At 40.5% G+C, this 23,527-nt stretch overlaps 2 long non-coding RNA genes across 2 annotated transcripts in view; both read left to right on the top strand.

Annotated features, from left to right (window-relative positions):
• Positions 1-22,302, top strand: part of LOC137617940 (uncharacterized) — a 212,316-nt gene extending 190,014 nt beyond the window's left edge. The window contains exons 2-3 of the long non-coding RNA XR_011039701.1: positions 3,772-3,889; positions 21,775-22,302. This is a non-coding gene — a long non-coding RNA (uncharacterized lncRNA). The remainder of the gene's footprint in view (positions 1-3,771; positions 3,890-21,774) is intronic.
• The window catches only part of LOC137617941 (uncharacterized), a 581,574-nt gene that overhangs the window by 452,978 nt on the left and 105,069 nt on the right, over positions 1-23,527 (top strand). The gene's annotated exons all lie outside the window — the stretch shown is intronic.

Here is a 23,527-nt window from a genome sequence, read left to right as displayed (position 1 = left end):
AATTATACTTCTTATTTTATGTTGATAATGGAGGTGTATGTGTGATAGCGGCCACACGTATGTATTATTATGGCTAACTTAGAATATAGCAGCGCAATGGCATAAACCCCCCCCATTATATAAGTAGGTAAGGACACAGCTTATAGATTAGGGGTCGGAAATTTTAGGTTAGTTGATGTCTATCTTTAATGAACGCGTGAGAAACTGGCCGCTGATATACAAAGGGTTCTAATAATGAAAGGTTATGGTAGAAATATTTGATATTTAGTCTGATAATGGGAAATGGAGGTCGTCTGTTTTAAGAGAGGCTGGAGTGTGAAGCTACAGTATAGCACACCCATTTGTTAAGTTCCTATTCACACCTTTAAGTTTATATAATTGATAGTGAATGCCAAAATTGTAGTTCACATGGCTAATACATCCATACATATACCAAGCCTCTTCCCCCAATTTTGGGGGGGTCGCTGAAATCAAACAAATGAAACAGAAAAGGGGACCTGTCCTCTCTACGTTCCTCCCAGCCTGACAAGGGACTCAACCTAGTTCGGCTGGTACTGCTCAGGTGCCACAGCCCACCCTCCCACATTATCCACCGCAGGTGAAGCTTCATAATTCAGAATCCCCTACTGCTGCTGCCTCCGCGGTCTTCCAAGGCACCGGAGGAAGCAACAGGGCCTACCGGAACTGCGTCATAATTGCTTGCCATTCATTCCTATGACCATAGAAAAACATGTTCCAGGTGCCAGAACATGGGAGCAATGCGATATTGTTTAGTCACAAGCGAAGTGAGCTACGGTATCGCAAAAACCGATAAATCATTAGGTCAATTGAGTAATGAGGTACTATTAATGTGATGAACAATGCTATGAATGACTCCATAGAAAATTCGATGTATAATTGTTTTCTGTGTCCAGACGTCCTAGCAAACAAAAGCTCCAGTGTTTGAACTGTTTCATTTCTACTGTTTTACTTGGTTTTGATTACGGTAACTTTTTTATGATGACGGGTGGAAACAAAAGTAAATTTGAGTATACAATTTATATTAAGGTGCTTCGAACACTTTTGATGACTACCTAATGCAAAGCTAAAGCTTTTAAGTTATGGTAGTCAACCCGCCATAACTCAAAAATATGGATTTCTGCCAGAAATCATTGAAAATGTTCAAAACACCACCAAATGCATTATATAGAAGGCTTACTTTTCATAAACTGTTTATTGCACTGTTCTATAATTTTACTGGCAAAAGTATCTTCCAAGTACCTCTCCCTAACATAATCTCTAATCAGGGAATTTCAGGTGGGAATCAGGTCTTGAGCAAGGCAAGATGATGGAAGATAATACAGCAAAAAAAAAAAAAAAAAAAAAAAAAAAAAAAAAAAAAAAAAAAAAAAAAAAAATTGCAAAAATAAGGTGGAACACCACCAACGGACTATCTGCCGCAGTTCTCTCAAGCACTGTTCTTTCGTAAGTTCCAATTTCTTTCAAGCTCCATTTTCATTCGAACTCAGACATCTCAATCTTTAACATGGTCTAATTTTACTGGGGAAACACACAATAACACCAGCTAACCTAACCTATAAGTCATATCCTTACCTATCAGGGGGGTTCTGACCCCCTTGCAACCCCCCTTCTTAGACTGCCGTATCCTTAGGTTACACTGAAACTCGGTCTGTAATGTCTTGCCCCAATTGTCGTAATCTGAGTGATCCAAATCAGATGTAAAAACAGGGATACCTGATTAGGTTCAAAATTGCATTTACCCACAAAACTATCCTTGTAATCATTCGCAGAGAAAATGCACTGGACTTGCTTCTAGTTTGGTCATTCTAACTTTACTGTGACTCTGCCTGTAATGAAGATCTGTACATACAGTGCACAGCTTGGAACACTTTGTACATTTTATTTCTGATGAAAGCACTACTGTATGTGGTTATGTAGAAATTTCGGTGCTACTATAGCGTGAGGTCTACCGCCGTATGTCACCTACCCAGGTGGAAGGTGAGGTCTACCGCGTGACCAGCGTCCCAGAGCCCCGCACCTAACCATGAAACATGTGAACTGCCCAGATCCATCAAAAACGTGACATATCTACGTGACCTCCCCATATAAAAGGAAGCAAATGGATCGGCTAAATCAGTTTTTCCCTTGGCCGAAAAGAGATATCATCGATATCAGCATTCCACAGTGAACCCCCAGCAACAGGAGCACACATACAGGTAATTGAGGGATCATGGTTGGATGCTAAAACGATGATTCTGAAGAGATTAATGCGAGGTGTTGGTTGTCAGCTGTTCCAGTCTCAGCTTGATCATTTTTGGTGGAAGATGATGAGAAAAAATACCAATGATCTATTTGTGTCATTCTTAGATGTACGAAGTGTGTATCGCTAGAATAAATGTATGGAAATATATGATAACCTGTTTGATGTACGAAGAGTGTATCGCTAGAATAAATGTATGGAAATATATGATAACATGTTTGATGTACGAAGAGTGGATCGCTAGAATAAATGTGTGGAAATATATGATAACGTGTATTTATACCTTTATTCCTTTTTTAATGTAATTAGAAATCCAATTATCTATTTAAGTCACTTCTAAAATATGTTTAAATTAAGTGTTCATTGCTTAAAAGAAATGTATGAAATATGTTTTATCTATGAGGGACGAATAATTCAGCGGTAGACCTCACGCTATATTACTAACGGGAGGTAGATCTCACGCTATGGTGTGGTAGACCTCACGCTATAGTAGCACCGAAATTTCAAACTTTCTTCATTATTAGTTAAAAATTTTGTACGGTAATGGGTTCATCTGGGGTATATTCACCTCTTGCCCAATGTGCAGCCATGACAAAATTAAGGATTTTTATTAGAAAATCAACCACTGAGGTGCAGTGCAACAAATTTCAAGACAAAGCAATCAAAAGGTGTGGTTAGAATTTACCAGGATTATGATTGTCCATTTCAAAGTAAAGTTCCTAAAAATAGGAGAGAAGCACACTTGAATTGTCACACATACGTAAACCAAAGAGGCCTCCAATGTCTAATATCCAATAGTAATGCATTTAAGAGAAGGTACCACTTTTCCATTAGAGCACAGAGCTCAGTTTGTGGAGCTACTGCACGTTCAGGCGGAAATTGTTACATTGTAAAAGGGGGATGGAGTTGAATAGGGTGGGAACAAACATACAAAAGTAACCAGGGCTACTCTTCCTTTCCCCATATTCCCCACATCCCTATCCTTATCAGTGTCTGTAACAAGAGCGGATCTTTGTGACACTGTGAAGGTAAACAAATAACATAGAAAAATTCCCTATCCCTATCATAATTTGAATTTTTTTTTCTTGTGCATTCGCACAGACTATACAGTATTGAAGAGGTGATTTGTTTTTGCGTGCTTTACCACAATAGAGGTGGGTGGGAGTGTATCGAATTTTAACCTTTAACTGACCATATTCCTTTATGGTATGAGCAAAATATGACAAACCTAAGACTATACTAGACTGCTCACCATTTAAACTCTCACTTCCTCCTAATTTGCAAGTTATATTTGCAATATTACATAGTATATACATTGAATACACAGTCTAACCTAATAGCTCATCAAAACTTTACCAGAGTACAACTAACCAAAATTCATAACATAACACTAGGTGACAGTAATAGCAAGAACGACATGTTCAATTCTGTCATATGATGATACAAATTAATGGAAGGATTTTTTAAAAAAATTTCAAAGTTTTTTTTTTTTTTCTTTTATTTTGTTTCAGGTGCTTCTTCAGTAATGAGCATTGGGAGGCTGCAAATTGAAGGTTTTTAGTTTTGCTACTCAATGAGAGCATGGAATCCATAGAAAACCTGTTGGCTACATTAACTGGAATTTTAAAGGTAAAGTTATACTGTATAGAGCATTGCATGTTAGATTTGAATGGTATTATAAAAAGATGTTGGTTTGTTAGTAGATTGAGGTTAATTTGACCTAAGTAAATGAAAATTGAATTAAACCTTTTATTTTAAACAAAACTTACCTGGTAGCTATATATATAGCTTACGTCAACGGCAGAAAATTCGAAACTCGCGCCAACCGCCAGTTGGATAGCCAGGTGTACCACTCCTGCACCCTAGCGAGATACCTGGGAACCATTCCAGTGACCTTCATATATTCCCTGCTGTCGCTAGCGGCGACACGTGAATTCTACTTTGTCATTACTGATGGTTTTTTTTTTTGGTGAAGTACAAATCTTTGGTTATTGATTCCCTCGTTTTTGATCTCGCTTTGGATATTTCTTGATTTTGTTTGGATTAGATGATTTTTGACCTTTGCTTGTCTAAATTCTCTTGAATTTTTCAAAATGGCCACCCCCCCATAACTTTTAGGTTGTGTGACTAGTGGGTGTAAGACCCGTATGGCTAAAGCCTCTCTTGACCCCCATTTTCTGTGTGTTGCATGTAGGGGTAAAGTGTGTGATTTAGGTGATCGCTGTGACGAATGTGTTTTGCTGTCAGAGCATGAATGGATTTAGTTTGATAGATACAGGCGTAAACTCAAAAGGGATAGATTGAGGCGTAGTTCTTCTCGCTCATCTAGAGATACAGACAGTCCCCAACTTACGAACACATAGGGACCGAGAGTCTGTTCGTAAGCTTGATTGTTCGTAAGTCGTTAGTGTTAAATTTTGGTCTAGAGTAAGCGTAACCTAACTCAGATGTCTACGATTTTCAGCCGTAGAAGTCAACAAATAGCCCCAATTCATATTGAATAGGTTATTACAAATATTTTACTTTATCATATTACAGTAGTCTGTATAATACTGTAAAGTTCAGTACAGTAGGTTGTTGTTAGTCATGGCGATCAATTTCTCACGAAACAAAAACACGGCATTCGATTACAATAGCTGATTCTCTCTCTCTCTCTCTCTCTCTCTCTCTCTCTCTCTCTCTCTCTCTCTCTCTCTCTCTCTCTCTCTCTCTCTCTCGTGTTATACAACACTTACATATAGATGAAAAATCTAAAATTAGTTTTCTTAGTGTCAATTAAATACGAAACGAAAAAATTATGCCGAGTCTTCATCCATTTCAATCTTAGCTAAAAACACGGCATTCGACGACAACAGCTGACTCTCTCTCTCTCTCTCTCTCTCTCTCTCTCTCTCTCTCTCTCTCTCTCTCTCTCTCTCTCTCTCTCTCTCTCGTTATACAATACTTGGATATAGATGAAGAAACTAAAATTAGTTTTCTTAGTGTCAATTAAATACGAAACGAAAAAATTATGCCGAGTGTACATCCATTTCAATCGTAGCTAATGATACGGCATCCGATTTCATCAGCAAACCACTATTTTTTGGGAAACATCATTTTATTCTAGAAAATTGCTACTCTATAAATAGTTAATTGCACATTAAGAAAGCGTGTACTTTTGTTTTTAAATTTCTTAAAAATTGAGTATTGTTCACTTCTCTTTGTTTTACTTTATGCCGAGTCTACATCCATTTCAATCGTAGCTAAAAATACGGCATCCGATTTAATCAGCAAACCACTATTTTTTGGGAAACATCATTTTATTCTAGAAAATTGCTACTCTTTAAATAGTTAATTGCACATTAAGAAAGCGTGTACTTTTGTTTTTAAATTTCGGGTATGTTTTAAAAATCGAGTATTGTTGATTTCTTTTTGTTTTACTTTTGGCTGTGATCAGATCAGCTGACGTCTAGCTGCTGCTCTTGAGAGCGTACGAATACACTAACAAAGTATCGTTTATACCATTTCTTAACTTATTCAAACCGTCTATACAGTTGATATTACATAAGCATCAATGTGTTAAAACCCATCAACTTTTTTTGTTTATTACATTTAAAACAACTCTCTCTCTCTCTCTCTCTCTCTCTCTCTCTCTCTCTCTCTCTCTCTCTCTCTCTCTCTGTCTCTCTGTCTCTCTGTCTCTCTGTCTCTCTGTCTCTGTCTCTCTCTCTCTGTCTCTGTCTCTCTCTCTCTGTCTCTGTCTCTCTCTCTCTCTCTGTCTCTCTCTCTCTCTCTCTCTCTCTCTCTCTCTCTCTCTCTCTCTCTCTCTCTCTCTCTCTCTCTCTCTCTCTGCTACTTTTCACTACCTCCCATTCCTTACTTCTCTCTATCTCTCTAACAAATGGTATCTTTGTTGCTCCTCAAAGTTTCATTTGTATTGAAAATCAATCTTGATTCAATTTTCCTTACTTTCTCCAATCTCGCACCATCTGTCACATCGAACGTTATAGCTGTAACTTAATTGTTCGACAACTTTAAAAATCGGGCTAGTACTTGCTTCTTCTCATACTTTTTATTTTAGATGGTTTCAGAATTGAGGGGGGTACAAGTTGACTTATAACTGAAGTTAGGAAAAGTATTTTGGATATGGAATGGACAATCATCTTTAGTAACAGTTTAGAATTATCGTAAATTATCATTCTGTCATTAGCAGCAGTTTGTTATTGATGATTAAACGCGTCCCCCCCAAAAAAAAAAAAGTTTTCCTACTTTGCTGCATATGTAGGATTTTATATAGATACGGTAAATAATATTTGTAATAACATATTTACTAAAAGCTTTTAATATCATTATTTATCACTTTCATCATGCACGTTTAATGCCTTCGTTTGTTTATTATGATGGAAGGTTTCTGTTTTAGGCGGCGTCATAAAGAAAAACATTATATAAATTGCATTCATTTAATTTATTTGGAAGTCCTAAGAAAAATTAAGTAGAACATTGGTAATAACAAAATCAACATATAGTCAATACAAGTCGGGAGTGGCGCTAATTTGGACTTCCTTTTGGACTTCCGTCAATTTGTGTTCCTATGTCCGGATGTTCGTAACACGGATGTTCGTATATTGGGGAGCGTCTGTATTTCCTCCTCCCATGTCATTAATCCTATTCCTTCACCTGTAGTGGTAGTGCCTGATCCCACTATTGCAGTTGCTAATGAACCTTCACTAAAAGATATGTTAGTGGCGATTCAAGCTCTCGGCGCTTAAGTTGAATCTTTGGCTGCGGACAGGACACAGTTGATGTCCGATGTGCGTCTATTGAAAGGTGAAGGTGCAAGTGCAGTGGAGGGTGCGCCTGCTCGTGTCTGTTGTCCTCCTAGTCCTAAACCTCTTCCAAGCTCCCCACCCCCTGGGAGAAGGAATGTCGAAAGGCGAAATGAGACGAGAGGCTTTATCAAACAAGCAGACGTCCCCTCAAACGTACCTGTGGGCGCCTGCAGGACGTTCGCCCTCACCATCGAAAAGGTGAGGTTAAGTGTTTTTTGTCGTCTTCAGATGACTTCTTGCCTAAAAGAGGCTGGAAGCTCGCTTCCAGACCTCTTAAGAGGTCCTATGATACGGCCTATCGACGTCCTGCTAGTTCAAAACCTGGATGCAGTCACTGGGATTCTCCAGAGCCTTTTGAAAGCCCCCTGACCAAACGTCCTTTTAGATCACTGGACGTTTCCAAGGATCTTTCCGTGCACTCAGGACCAGGCTTTACCTCATTCCAAGCTCCCAAGCAGCCTTCAGACTTGATTTCGCCTTCTAGGCACTCTGTTCTATTTAGCGGTGAGGAGAACGTTATGACTTTATCACCGTTTTCACAACGTTCAGATCCTAACTTTGTAATTCTTCAAGACATGCAAAGCAGGCTCTCATCCTTTATGCAATCATACCAGCGCAGCGACAAATCTCATATCAGCGGTCGTGATCGGAGCAGCGAACCAGGACGTGTTTGCGAGTGCCCTCGTAGTCGGGGATTGAAGCTTCCTGCTAGCCGCTACGAACGGCCTTTAGGAGGTGATCGTGATCGTTCTCCTAAGTCCGCAGTCCACGGTTCTTTTATTGAATGCGACCGAGACTGTGCGCCCATGCGTTCTTCTAAGAAAGACGTTGGATGTCCTGTTAAACAGGTTATTGAATGTCCTTGCGAACGGGTTACCGATCGTCCTGTTATTCAGCCTTATGTTAGTTCTTTGTATAAGTCTTTTGACTTAGGCTCCTGGACTTCCTACTGAACAGGCTGCTGATCCTCCTTCGGTTGAGGTTGCCGATCCTCCTTTGGTTCAGTCTGCCGAACGTCCTTGCAAACAGGCTACCACACGTCCTTTTAAACGGGCTGCTAAACCTCCTATCATTCAAGAAGTTTCTCTCTCCACCAAATATTTTGTGAGAGTCGTTCAGGTCGCGTTTCTTGGAAGATTACAGTTGAACGAATCGCTGAACAACAAGCGGTTCGTAGTACCGATCGCTTGTCAGCAGTTGACGGCAAGCGGGTTTCTGAATACAACTATGATCCTGAACGTCCTATGCCTTGTCATATTTCGGATGTTAGTTTGGATTACGATGAGGAGGCTTATTCTTTACAAGACATCGATGCGGTTCATGTTCAGGAACTTCTCGTCTCCGATCGAGCTGATCGCGAGCTTTCGGATGAGCCGCACGCGACTCTGCCGCCTGTTACTGTTCGCAATGAGCCTATTTCTATTGCGGTTGGCACTCAGGATTTTTCTGAAATTGATACCGCTCTTAACCCTACTGCTCCCGGAGGAACGTCGCTAGAGAAGGAACTTTTTTGTGCCTATAGCTCCGCGCTCTTCCCTGTCTGAGTTTACTTTTGGCTAAGCCTCTAAGAAAGCCCGCTTTACTAAGATGGTACTGTCGTGTTCGTCCAAGAGAGCTCTTAAATCAATGGGTGACTGGTTACAGTCTAAGAAGGCCTTAGGAAAGACGTCTTTTTTCTTTCCTCCAGCTAGACTGGCTTAGAGGTCGAGCATCTGGTACGAGACGGGAGAAGTTCTCGGCTTGGGAATTCCTGCTTCTGCCCAGGGAGATTTCTCAAGCCTCGTAGACGCTCCTCGTCGGTCGGCCATGAGAAAGACCAAAATTTTTTGGTCCACTTCAGAAATGGACCACCTTCTCAAAGGAATTTTTCGTGCCTTTGAAGATTTTAACTTCCTAGACTGGACACTGTGGGCCTTGGGTAAAAAAGTTGAGACTTTTAAAGAGGGGGATACCTCTGCCCTGGTCCATTTGATGTCGTGCATGGACAAAGCCTTGAGGGATGGCTCTGATGAACTTGCAGCTCTTTTTCCGCAGGCATCCTTAAGAAAAGGAATCAACTATGCTCTTTTCTTTCGGCGGGGGTGACTCCCTTCCAGAAGTCCGAACTCTTATATGCACCTCTTTCTCCATTACTGTTTCCGCAATAACTTATCAGGGAGATCTCTTCAGCTTTAGCTCAGAAGGCTACTCAGGATCTTGTCTCCAAGATTGCTAGAAAGGCTTTGCCTCCCTCTTTTACCAGCCACAAGCCTAAGGAAGATACTTTTCCCAAGTTTTCCCAGCCCTTTCGAGGAAGATCTTCCAGCAGGGGTAGCTCCAGACCTGATGCTAGAAGGAGTAAGAGACGAGGTTTCAGGGCAGGGCGAAGCAGACTCTGACTGCTTTCGCCTTCAGGCAGTGGGTGCGAGACTACTCATATTCTGGCAAGCATGGGAGAAGAGAGGGGCGGACCAATGGTCTATTCAGGTCTTGAAGGAGGGTTACAAGATCCCCTTTCCAAGGAGCCCTCCCCTGGTCTTAGTTCCCATGGATCTCTCTCCCAGGTACAGAGAGGAGGCAAAGAGACAAAGCTCTTTCGAACCAAGTGTCTCTTATGTTAGAAAAGGGGGCCCATAGAGAAGGTTCAGGATATCCGTTCACCTGCTTTCTACAATCTGCTATTCCTGGTACCCAAGAACTCAGGGGGATGGTGTCCAGTTCTGGACGTGAGTGCGCTGAACAGGTTCATCATCAAAACGAAGTTCACCATGGAAACTTCGAAGTCAGTGCTAGCAGCAGTAAGGAGGGATGACTGGATGGTCTCATTAGACCTTCGGGACGCCTACTTCCACATCCCCATTCATCCGAGCTTCAGACCCTACCTCAGGTTCGTTTTCAGAGGAGAAGTCTTCCAATTCAGAGCCCTATGCTTCGGCCTTTGCACAGCACCTCATCTTTACAAAGCTCATGCTGAATGTAGCAAAGATCCTACATTCAAGGGGCATAAGAGCCCCCCTGTATCTAGACGACTGGCTTCTCAGAGCGCACTCTTACGATCACTGCCTGAAGGATACAACCTTGGACCTTGCGAAAGAACTGGGTCTCCTTGTGAACAAGGAAAAGTCTCTCTTGGTTCCATCTCAAGAGATTTTATATTTGGGGATGACGATACGGAGTCAGACTTTTTGGGCATTTCTGTCTCCCTTAAGGATAGAGCAATCCAAGTTGAAACTAAGATCGTTTCAAAGCAAGAAAGTTTGCTCAGCAAGGAAATGGATGAGTCTGATAGGAACCCTTTCCTCCTTGGAGCAATTCGTCCCACTGGGAAGACTGAAGCTTCGTCCTCTCCAGTTCCATCTCAACAGCCATTGGGACAAGGAGAGGGACTTAGAATCGATGTCCATTCCAATCACGAACCCCATCAAAATCTGCCTTCGGTGGTTGGAGGAACCAGATAAGTTCCAGGAAGGTCTCTACATGTCAATAAAAAGCCCAGACCTTGTGTTATGCTCCGACGCCTCGGACACAGGATGGGGAGCAACCCTAGACAAGTTAGAAGTCTCGGGTCTATGGGCAGAGCCCCAGAAATCCTTGCATGTCAACCACAAGGAGTTGTAGGCAGTTCTTTTACCCCTCAAAAGTTTCGAGGCTTTAGTCACCAACAAAGTAGTTCAGGTCAGTGCGGACAACACGACAGCATTGGCATGCATCTCAAAGCAAAGGGGAACACACTCGATATCTCTGTACTAGACGTCAGAGAGTCTCCTGATGTGGGCAAGAGAGAGGAACGTTATACTTCTCACGCGATTCATTCAAGGGGAGAAAAACGTTATGGCAGACGGAATCAGATCCTTCCAACAGAGTGGACCCTCAACCTTCATGTGTGCAAGAGCCTGTGGTGTCTTTGGGGTCGCCCTTGCATAGACCTTTTTGCAACCTCAAAGACGAAGAGGTTAAGAGGCGTATTGCTCCCCTGTTCCGGATCCAGCAGCAGTCCACGTAGACACTTTTCTATTGGACTGGTCCAATCTAGATCTGTACGCCTTCCCACCTTACAAGATCCTGTACAGAGTAATACAGAAATTTGTGACATCCAAAGGAACCAGAATGACCCTAGTGGCTCCCTATTGGCCGTCAAGAGAATGGTTCACAGAGGTACTGGAATGGGTGATAGACACCCCAAGAATTCTTCCTCTAAGAGTAGATCTTCTCAGACAACCCCACTTAGAAAGATTGCATCAAAATCTCCACACTCTTCAGCTGACTGCCTTCAGACTATCGAGAGACTTGCTAGATCTAGAGGCTTTTCGAAGGAGGCAGCTCAAGCTATTGCGAGAGAAAGAAGGACTTCAACCATCAAGGTATATCAATCTAAGTGGAAGGTTTTCAGAGAGTGGTGTAGAGTCAACTCTCTTTCCTCATCCAGTACCTCTGTAGCTCAAATTGCGGATTTCCTGCTATATCTTCGAAGGAAGTGCAATTTCTCCTCCTCTACTATTAAAGGTTATAGGAGTATGTTAGCTACTGTGTTTAGGCATAGAAACCTTGACACCTCTGGCAATAAGGATCTGCAAGAGCTTCTCAAGTCTTTCAAGACTTCAAAACGACGGAACCAAAATTCTCCAGCCTGGAATCTGGATATTGTTTTGAAGTATCTCATGAACGACAGGTTTGAGCCGCTGGGTTCAACTGCCTTGAAAGACCTCACTATGAAGACTATTTTTGGTCATTTTTGCGACAGCCAAAAGAGTGAGTGAGATTCATGCGTTTAGCAAAAACGTTGGATTTCGTAATGGTAAAGCTGTCTGTTACTTGCAATTAGGCTTTCTTGCCAAAAACGAACGCTCTTCAGCCTTGGCCCAAAGCATTCGAGATTCCAAATCTTACAGATCTGGTTGGAGATGAGGTAGAAAGAGTCTTATGCCCAGTTAGAGCTCTAATATGCTACTTGGAGAGAACAAAAGACCTACGAGGCAAGTCTGAATCATTGTGGTGTTCAGTCAAGAAGCCCTCTTCACAGATGTCTAAAAATGCCTTGTCATATTTTGTCAGGCTTTTATTTAAGGAAGCTCATATTCATTGTAATGAATCAGACCTTGGACTTTTAAAGGTCAAGTCTCATGAAGTCAGAGCAGTGGCAACGTCGGCAGCATTGAGGCAGAACAGATCTCTACAAAGCATAATGGACACGACCTTCTGGAGGAGCAAATCTGTGTTCGCGTCGTATTATTTGAAAGGTGTTCAGACTTTTTATGAGGACTGTTTCACTCTGGGTCCATTCGTAGCAACGAGTGCAATAGTGGGTGAAGGATCCACCACTATGTTCCCCTAATCCCAATAACCTTTTCTTCTCTTGGTACTTTTAATTGGTTTTTATGGTTGTTTGTGGAGATTGTGTCAGTCTTCCACAATCATTGATTTTGTCAGGTGGTCATGTTTGTTCCTTGAGAGCACCCGGAATTGGTTATTGGAGGAGGTTCTGTCATGATGAGGTTTTGACACCGGTTTGACAGTCCCTTCGAGATCTTCAGCCCCCTGGAAGGATCGCTGGATCTCATAAGGCTAGCAGACATAATGAGGCAGAGTATCATTGAAGTTAGCTTCCTTATCAGGTACGAACCCTTAAGTTTTGTTTTAATTAACTCTTAAGTAGAATTCCAGATATGCTAGCTGTCTCTAACCCTCCACCAAAGGTGTTATTCATCTATATATATATAACTACCGGGTAAGTCTTGTTTAAAAATATTTTCATTAATAAAATAAATTTTTGAACATACTTACCCAGTAGTTATATATAATTTTAGTCCCACCCTCCTCCCCTCTAGAGGCTAGAGGCATGGAATTTATGAGGGTCACTGGAATGGTTCCCAGGTACCTCGCTAGGGTGCAGGGGTGGTACACCTAGCTATCCAACTGGCGGTTGGCGCGTTTCGAATTTTCTGCCGTTGACGTCGGGGACGTAAGCTATATATATAACTACCGGGTATGTATGTTCAGAAATTTATTTTATTAATGAAAATATCATTTTATTAAGGTTATAGATTGTGAATGATTTACATCACAATAGTCAAGTTTATGGCTTCTCTTGAGATTTAATTTAGATAGTTTTATTCATAATTAGCTATTCTGGGCAGAATTTTCTTGGTAGTGGATTACAGTAAGATTGTCATTTTTCTGCACTGCATTGACAACTGGCATTTGGATTAATTCTAGATTTTTTTGAAGGTTTTAAGTGCTCTTGTTAGAAGATTTATAGTAGTATTGGATTACTACTGAATTAAGGAGTGATTCAATTGCCAATAGATAAAGATATTGGATTTCCAATGTATGTTCCTACACAAATACAAACTCTATTCTTTAATAGAGTATAATTTCAGCTTGTCAGTAGTTAGTGGTGTATGGCAGGAAGTCCCTGCCCCCTCGCAAAAGACACCAAGAAGCCACATTAACTAAAGCTGCTGGGTCATACATGCGTAAACACAGCGTCTTCATTGTTTAACTTTTCTCTTTATGTGGTGAAAGTGCGTTTGTAGATATGCAACCCTTACCTGGGGTTGTTGTATGTAAGTGCAGAACCTTCATGAGCAGGAGCCATGAGGATCTCCATTACTTGTGCACCTTTTGCATGGGGCATGACTGTTTGCAGTCTTCCCTGGGAGATGAGTGTAAGGAGTGCCCATCAGCACATTGGGTAATGTACAACAAGAGAAGAAAAAGTACCCAAAACAAAAACATTCACCCTTGGGTTCATCCAAATCAAAATCTGCAGGCCTTCTTCTTTTCCTATTTTGGTACCTGCACTTTCGACCCTTCTCCTTCAGCCTCCTCTGGCCGGTTGACTGAGAAGGATGGCAATTCCGAACTCCTTCATGGGTAAGCTACAAGAGAGGTGGTTATAGTTGGTTTCCCAGAAGAGGGAGCTATTCCCTACTTTTTGCCTGATGATAAGCTTCAAAGTTAGTTGATAACAAACAATGCCAAGGAAATGGCCATAAGGACATGGTGGCCTTCTGTGGGTTTGAAGGGTGTCCCCTCAAAACATAAATTACTATAAGTCCTGGGTACATTCCTCATATGCCATATGAGCAAAGGAAATTCCTAATTTGGACCCTTTCCCCTCATTTGTATTACCATTGGTTTAGACCATGGAAACACTTATGGCAACTTGAAGGAAAGAGAAGAAGCAACCTTGAGCTCCTAATCTCACTAGTCTAATTTACTCAACCTTACCCACTGCTTTGGATTTGCCAATCCCTGCACAACTTGCAGAGGTAAAAACAGATGCATTGTGAAGAGACACCTTTGATGGCAAGTAAAACAAGGGGCATAACATCATCAAATTCTTTACAACAATATTTGAGACCTATAACTCATAATTGTGTGTGCCCACGTGTATTAGCCAATACACTCTGGACAGAGCACCCACCTATGTGCACATACTCTTTACACTCACTTATTACATATACTGTATGCACTTACCCACTGCATTCACCCATCTGAGCTCATGTGCTCATTGCGTTTACCTTTTCTGGAATGCCAATTGCCCTCACACTTCCGATCATATGAACTCATTGATCGCCTGCATAAGCTCTCAATCACAAATGCTCTCATCCCTTGCTCTGCATTCCCTGGTGCATGAGTGATGGTCTTCAGATGTACCTGTTTGCTCCTACTCTTAATGCAGGCGCCCTCTCTGGGGCACAAGTGCCTTTCTTGAGATGTACATTTTCTTGTGCCTTGCCATCTTTTATTACAATGTACTCTAAGGAGAGTATGCACTCAGTACGCACCCCAATTTGAATGCTCACCACTATCATGTTCTCTTTCACAACTTCCTGTACCATAACAGGCCAGCTCATCTTTTCTATATACCTAACCTTGATCACTCACCTGAGTATTTTATGATATGAGAAAGTACATTGGCCTGCACATGCTCACACCCTCACATCCTCACACTGGAGGACAGTCTCCAGTTACGGAACACCCATACAATCTAGATCGATTACTTGTTCACAACCGACCGTGCAAGCACTCTCCCAGTAGTGAAAAGTTCCACCAAGGATGTTTTGATTGAGACAATGCCCTCAGTTGAGGATATTTCTAGGGGGAAATCTTCCCAAAAATAGCAGTTGCTGCAAGAACTTGATCATCGTCCATGCCATGATTCCCTAATGGTCACCATCTCAAATGAATTCTTCAGACCAGGGTATTGAGTCTGTTTAAGGAGAGAGTAAGCCCTTCAGTGGGACAATGAATAGGTAATCCAATTCACATGCACTGACTTTGAGTGTGTCTGCATCTGATTACATGCTCCAACTTGAGTGCCACCACATCTGATAACGCACTCTTACTCGAATGCTACCACATCTGATAACGCACTCTTACTCGAATGCTACCACATCTGATCTCACACTCTTCAGCTGGGCGTGATTGAATGCATCTATGAGAGCGATCGCACACCACCTCCCCTGCTTGCAAGAGAGCTCTCCTATGGGAGAGCTACCTTATCAGCTTGAGAGTGCTCCCCTACAGGAGCATTACCCCACCTCTTTGCATTAGTACTCCCAGTCATGGGACTTACAACAGGAGTTGTGTATGTCTATTAGCATGGCTTGTGCCTGCCCATTTGCACTCATTCATCTGACTTAGAGCATTCACAAGCTTTTGGGCTTCTACTATTTATGCACAAGCTTGCTCATCAATTTGCATGTGATCTTCTGATTACAAGCACTTCAGTTGGTGTGCACTCATCCAATCTAGATGTCATGTCTCTTATCGGAAGTGCTTTATTATATGCAAACGCCCTTCTAGAAATTGTCTTCCCTACAATCTCAAATTATGTGAGGACAGTCCATGTAGATATCATACCTAAGGCTAAGTGGTCTGTACCAAGAGCATACTCAGTGATGAGCAGTATGGGATACAAGTGCTTACTCACCTGTTGCTAGCACTTGGTTTTGTACAAGATTGGGCTTTCATTTATTCTCAATGGCATCCCCCAACCTGAGTGGGTTATACACAAAGTATGTTCTGAGAGGTCATGTTCCGGATATGCTTATTTCTTTGAGAATACATCTGGTTAAAAGTTATCTATTGTGTTTGCTCAACGCTATGAGATTAGACACTTTATGATAAGCCACTTCACGTATCTTCTTCAGTGACTTACAGATCTCAGAGCGTCTGGCATCTGCTTCGTCCTTGCTCTTACATTATACGGTGTGGTGAAGACTATATTGTTTAGTTACCTATGTTGTGCATGATAGTGGCCATTTGAATGATTAGGCCAGAACAATGAGTGACCGTTAATTGAGAATCGGGTTGTATTGTTCACTCCAAACTAGATTTGTGGAAAAAAAAAACATGTAATGCCTCTTTACTGAAAAAAAAAAAAAGAAAAATTGATAAAAGTCCATGGTACAAGTTATCCCTTCATTCCATCAAGTTCTAAGGAAAGTGTATAAATGTACCACAGAGAATACAGTAATACTTCATGAAGGAACTTAAGAGGGTTTTGAGATGTCTAACTGAAATTCTTGGCATTGTTGTTGGCTGTAGTTGTTAGGTATATCATTTAAAATTTGGTTTTCTGGTCAGTGGGATGCAGTAAGACCAACTGAGGTACTAGATTTCAAACAATATAGACTATTTCATGGTGTGTACACTAGTATTAATTTATTAGTCAGAATGACAGGAAATACTGGAAAATAACTATTTATGCTGCTTATTATGGGGGTGGCATTGCCCAAGTCAGGTATGTGTATGGTACCTTGTTGATTTCCATAGTGTACTCTTGTTATGATATATCTACACATTATTAAGTATTACCAATCTGCTTTATCATGACAGTAATGGGTGTCTAGAGCGTGTGGCTCTTACTTTTGGAAATTGTTCCATCAGAACTGTGGAGGGTGTTGTAGAAATTGTTTGTGAACTTGTGTATAAACTTCAAGTTCTTACCTTCACTGCCTCTTCTTTGTTGAAGCCTTTGCTGCTACAGTATCTCCAGCAAGTAGAACCACAAAGACATTCAAGAAGTCCAGGAAGTTTAAACAATAGGAGTAACGTTCGCGCAACTATGTTTGTCTTCCCGGGGGAGAGCGTGTACGTTATCAGTCTCCCGTGAATGTCAATATTTGTCTTTTTTATGAAGAAACATTGGCCATTACTATCCTCATTTTTGTGTCAGGAGTAGTGATGCTAGGGGCCTTTGTTCTGGATGCCTATGAGCTAGGTCTCCCCTCGCTGCATCTCCAAATTAAAGAGGAATTCAGACCTGTTAACAATCATGTACACATTGCGATAAGATGAAAAATCAGCGTTTTTTTTTTTTATTTTTTTGCATATATTTTTCCCAAGGCCATGAATTTTTCATTTAATATTTGAACTCTCCCTAAATATTATACAGTACTGTAATTTTAATTTTGATATAATAGCTGTAATAGCTGTTCTAGGTAATTCATTATTTATTTAGTTTACTATAGATTGTTACCAAGGAAACATCACACACTTCATTAAATGCTTCTTATTTCTGATAAGTTTGTATAAACTTATTTTTTTTTTTTCAATCCTTCTAATAGCAATAAAAAAAAATTCTGAATGATATACTTCCAATTCATTATAACAGGAGTAGAGTAAAAGACTAAGCCACAATTTTGATGATATTTTCACTAATTCTCAGGGATGTAAAATAAATGGCTTAAGCCATTTTTTAATGATATTAGATATAGTATAAAACCTGAAGATTAGATTTATACAAAGAAGCACTAAAATCTAGGAGCTTGCAATTATGAGGTAACATTGGTTAATCATTGGCAAAAGCACACATTGTTCTGTGTTTATGAACGTTAAAGCCATGACTTCGGTAAGACCGGGTTGTCAATTTGTGTTTTATAGGTTAATCCATGGATGAAATATATCCATAAGTAAAAAACAATAATGCTGAATAAGTTCTTCAATGAACCAATCGAGAGACTATTAGTGGGTCAGAGGAAGATTAGTAAATTTTTCCATAGTTTAGGGCAAGATGAGTAAGATGGTTAACGAGTCAGAATGTGTGTGATAAGTTTTTCCACAGTTTAAGGCAAGATAAGTAAGATGGTAAAGATGGGAAGAACAAGTTGGTTTATTGATTGAAGATTAACCTTTAATCCACTTAAACTGATTAATATGATAGGATAAATGGAATTAGTTTATGGAGGCTCCATACAGTACATAAGGAAAGTTTAGTGTCCCAATTCAATTACGAGAATCACATTTGCTTGATAAATCTGAAAGTTGCAGTTGTTTTTTCTGTTGAAGGATTATGAAGTGGTTTTTACCTGTTTTTAGGATAGTGAAGTAGTTTTTTTTTCCTGAAATTTAGGATAGTGAGGTGGTTTTTTCCTGGATTTTAGGATGGTGAGGTAGTTTTTTTTTCTGTTTTTTTAGGATTGTGAGGTAGTTTTTTTCCTGGGTTTTAGGATAGTAAGGTAGATTTTTTTCCTGGATTTTACGATAGTGAGGTGGTTTTTTCCTGAATATTAGGAAGGTGAGGTAGTTTTTTTCTTCGTTTTTAGTTTAGTGAGGTAGTTTTTTTTTCCTGACTTTTAGGATAGTGAGGTGGTGTTTTCCAGGATTTTATGATAGTGAGGTGGCTTTTTTCCTGGGTTTTAGGATAGTGAGGTGGCTCTTTTCCTGGATTTAAGGTTAGGGAGGTAGTCTTTTCCTGGATTTAAGGATAGGGAGGTAGTTTTATCCTGGTTTTTTAGGATAGTGAGGTAGTTTTTTTCCTGGTTTTTAGGATAGTGAGGTGGTTTTTTCCTGAATATTAGGACGGTGAGGTAGTTTTTTTTTTCTTCGTTTTTAGGATAGTGAGGTAGTTTTTTTTTCCTGACTTTTAGGATAGTGAGGTGGTGGTTTCCAGGATTTTATGATAGTGAGGTAGCTTTTTTCCTGGATTTTAGGATAGTGAGGTGGCTCTTTTCCTGGATTTAAGGTTAGGGAGGTAGCTTTTTCCTGGATTTAAGGATAGGGAGGTAGTTTTATCCTGGTTTTTAGGATAGTGAGGTGGTTTTTACCTGTTTTTAGGATAGTGAAGTGGTTTTTTTCCTGAAATTTAGGTTGGTGAGGTAATTTTTTTTCCTCGTTTTTAGGATAGTGAGGTAGTTTTTTTTTCCTCTTATGATAGTGAGGTGGTTTTTTTCCTGGATTTTAGGATGGTGAGGTAGTTTTTTTTCCTCGTTTTCAGGATAGTGAGGTAGTTTTTTCCTGTCTTTTAGGATAGTGAAGTGGTTTTTTCCTGGATTTTAGGATGGTGAGGTAGATTTTTTTCCTCGTTTTTAGGATAGTGAGGTAGTTTTTTCCTGGCTTTTAGGATAGTGAGGTGTTTTTTTCCTGAATTTTAGGATGGTGAGGTAGTTTTTTTTTCCTAGTTTTTAGGATAGTGAGATAGTTTTTTTTTCCTGAATTAGGAGAGTGAGGTGGTTTTTTTTCCTGACTTTTAGGATAGTGAGGTGGTTTTTTCCTGGATTTTAGGATGGTGTGGTAGTTTTTTTCCCTGGTTTTTAGGATAGTGAGGTAGTTTTTTCCTGGTTTTTAGGATAGTGAGGTAGTTTTTTTCCTGGATTTTAGGATAGTGATGTGGTTTTTACCTGTTTTTAGGAGAGTGAAGTGGTTTTTTTCCTGAAATTTAGGATAGTGAGGTGGTTTTTTTCCTGAATTTTATGATGGTGAGGTAGGATTTTTTCCTCTTTTTAGGATAGTGAGGTAGTTTTTTTCCTGTTTTATGATAGTGAGGTGGTTTTTTCCTGGATTTTAGGATGGTGAGGTAGTTTTTTTTCCCTCGTTTTCAGGATAGGGAGGTAGTTTTTTTTTTCCTGTCTTTTAGGATAGTGAAGTGGTTTTTTCCTGGATTTTAGGATGGTGAGGTAGTTTTTTTCCTCGTTTTTAGGATAGTGAGGTAGTTTTTTTCCTGGCTTTTAGGATAGTGAGGTGTTTTTTTCCTGAATTTTAGGATGGTGAGGTAGTTTTTTTTCCTCATTTTTAGGATAGTGAGGTAGTTTTTTTTCCTGACTTAGGATAGTGAGGTGGTTTTTTTCCTGAGTTTTTAGGATAGTGGGGTGGTTTTTTTCCTGGATTTTAGGATGGTGAGGTAGTTTTTTTTTCCTGGTTTTTCGGATAGTGATGTAGTTTTTTTCCTGGCTTTTAGGATAGTGAGGTGGGTTTTTTTTTCTGGATTTTAGGATAGTGAGGTGGCTTTTTCCTGGATTTAAGGATAGGGAGGTAGGTTTTTCCTCGTTTTTAGGATAGTGAGGTAGTTTTTATTCCTGAATTTTAGGATAGGTGGTTTTTTTTCCAGGATTTTAGGATTGTGAGGTGGTTTTTTCCAGGATTTTAGGATTGTGAGGTGGTTTTTTCCAGGGTTTTAGGATAGTGAGGTGGTTTTTTTTCCAGAATTTTAGGTTAGTAAGGTAGTTTTTTCCTGGTTTTTAGGATAGTGAGGTAGTTTTTTTCCTGTTTTAGGATAGTGAGGTAGTTTTTTCCTGTTTTTTAGGATAGGTAGTTTTTTTCCTGTTTTTTTTTTTTAGGATGGTGAGGTAGTTTTTCCTAGTTTTTAGGATAGTGAGGTAGTTTTTTCCTGGTTTTTAGGGTAGTGAGGTAGTTTTTTCCTGGTTTTTAGGATAGTGAGGTAGTTTTTTCCTGGTTTTTAGGATAGTGAGGTAGTTTTTTTCCTGGATTTTAGGATAGAGGGGTAGTTTTTTTTCCTGATTTTTAGGATAATGTAGTTTTTTTTCCTGGTTTTAGGATAGTGAGGTAGTTTTATCCTGGTTTTTAGGATAGTGAGGTAGTTTTTTCTTGGTTTTAAGATAGTGAGGTAGGTTTTTCCTGGTTTTTAGGATAGTGAGGTAGTTTTTTCCTGGTTTTTAGGATAGTGAGGTAGTTTTTTCCTGGTTTTTAGGATAGTGAGGTGGTTTTTTTCCAGGCTTTTAGGATAGTGAGGTGTTTTTTTCCTGGTTTTCAGGATAGTGCGGTGGTTTTTTTCCTGTTTTTAGGATAGTGCGGTGGTTTTTTCCTGTTTTTAGGATAGGTGTTTTTTTCCTGGGTTTAAGGATAGTGAGGTGTTTTTTACCTGTTTTTAGGCTAGTAAGGTTTTTTCCTGTTTTTAGGATAGTGAAAACTACACAAATTATTCATTTGTACAGCATTATACTCTTGTATTCTATGTAATATGTTACTCCTGAAAATGTTGCTGTCAGTAAATCCTATTTTTGCTCATATTTTATACATACCCTTAAGTAATTTTTTATGAATATTGTGTGAGGTTGACCAGGTATCCTCTGTGTACACCACAGAGGATGTTTCATTCAGGGAATTATGGTTTATTGAGTATCTTTTGAAAGTTGAAGGATTCAGGGAGCTCCTGTTAGTCAGTGGATTGCCAGAGGCCAGGCATTCAATCATTGTAGTGAAGTATTTCCATGTTATGATTTAGGAAGTAATGCTTTCCCACTTTACTTGATATACTTTCAGTATTTGTAATATTTGCTATTATAAATGTCATGGACATGACCTAGTTTTATCATTATTTCCACTATTTTATAATTGTTACATTAGAATATTTTGTATTTAGTTTATCATGCAGGATGTTTTACTAAAAGCATAGTCTTGATAATGACTTGTACTGTACAGTAAAATAATTGAAAAAGACAGTTATATCTGTTCAATTAAAGTATTGTATTTATTTTTCAGACTTAATATCATCAAAAGAAAGGGAAAGATAACAGAAGATTTCCCAAGAAGACAAGATAAGAGGAGCAACGAATCACCGCAACTGAAGCATCCATTCTTATCAAACATTTATGGAGTATTGAAATACCTTATGGGAAAATTGACTACAGTATTATAAATATTTAGAAATTCCCAATTGGCCAAAGTAATTGAGAATTTTAGGGCGTTTGTGTTACAATTGTAAGTTGAGTTACAGTAGAAAAGTAATATATTTTTTAACAACAATGTTACTAGATTATTTCAAGTTTATCAGTGTCTTTTATTATTTCTTGAAGCCGTAAATTTAATTATCCAATCTATCAACTTTAAGAAGTCTAGAAGTGAGTCATTCATTAGCTCTTAATATTTATAAAGTCAGTCCATACAAAGTTAAAATGCATGTGTTCCGTAACTGACATACAAACTACGCTATTTAATAGGGGTATTACTTTCGGCGTAGCTGAAATGACGAGCCATTAAAATTTTAACGAGGGTTTACTAACCCACCGCTAGTTAGCGTGGGGGGGAGCTTGCTAACCCCCCCCCCTCACACACCTGTGCTTGAGCTCACTAACCCCCCCCCCCCCCTCACACACCTGTGCTTGAGCTCACTAACCCCCCCCCCCCTCACACACCTGTGCTTGAGCTCACTAACCCCCCCCCCCTCACACACCTGTGCTTGAGCTCACTAACCCCCCCCCCCCCCCCTCACACACCTGTGCTTGAGCTCACTTTGCTCTCGGTTCGGGTGGTAGTCGGACGTGTCCGCTCTCGCCCTCACCTCTCTCTGACAGCCATTAATGTCTTTTTGCTTTTTCTCCTACAGGTTTGAGTGTGAAGATGGCCTCTGCGAATATGCGCACCTGTCCTGGTTTACCCGACCGCCCCTGTGGAACTTTCATGTCGGCAGTCGAGACGGACTCTCATGCCCTTTGCCCTTACTGTAGAGGTCAACAGTGTGATAGTGGCAATAAGTGTGGTGAGTGTAGGGAGTGGTCTACCTCCCAGTGGGAGAGGTTTTCTCGGCGACGTAAGAAGCAGGCCAGGCGGGATATTTTTCGTCAAAGTTTTCTTGGAAAGGAGAAAATCCCAAGGACACTTCTTCCGTTGCCCAAACCTCCTCCGAAGCTCCCGCTCGATCGGTCTCTTTCGAGAGACCGGCGAGTGGTAGCGTAGACCGTGGTTCTGTTTCCCGAACTTGGGGTTTGAGAGATGGTGTTGCCTCCTCTAGCGAGGCAGCTCCACCTCTCCCCCCGGGGGAGGATTTTAATTTGTCCAATTTATTTCAGCTTTGGACTTCCTTGAGGCTCGAGGGTTTGCCCTCCAAGGAAGCACTTCTTGACATCTTCCGATTGGGTGCCGCTGTCAAGCAATCGCCGACTCTGGCAGAGGTTGATCTTCTGTCTATTGTCGACGTTGTGGTGTCAGAGGTATCCAATGCGGTATCTCCTAATACTTCTGGCTCTTCTCATCCCGCAGTTGCTGAAGGCTTAGTTTCTCCCGTTCCTGCTTAACCTACGAGGGAGAAACTAAGTCCAACAGTCTCTCCTGCCTGTGATTCTCCCCCTCGGGGGAGTTCACTCACAGAGACTCCTCTTCGGAGGACTGCTGAAGGTCAGCTTGCTGATGCAACGGCCCCCAGAGGGCCTACATGTTGCAAGGCTCGCCTTCCTCTTCGCTGGAGAGTCCTTCCTTCACCTTATAAGACGGTGAGGAGGCGCCTCTTCGGTTCATA

This window comes from Palaemon carinicauda, chromosome 24 (assembly GCF_036898095.1).
Source record: "Palaemon carinicauda isolate YSFRI2023 chromosome 24, ASM3689809v2, whole genome shotgun sequence".
Classification (NCBI taxonomy): domain Eukaryota; kingdom Metazoa; phylum Arthropoda; class Malacostraca; order Decapoda; family Palaemonidae; genus Palaemon; species Palaemon carinicauda.
The sequence above is the reverse complement of the archived record's forward strand: the minus strand, read 5'-3'. Positions and strand labels throughout refer to the sequence as shown.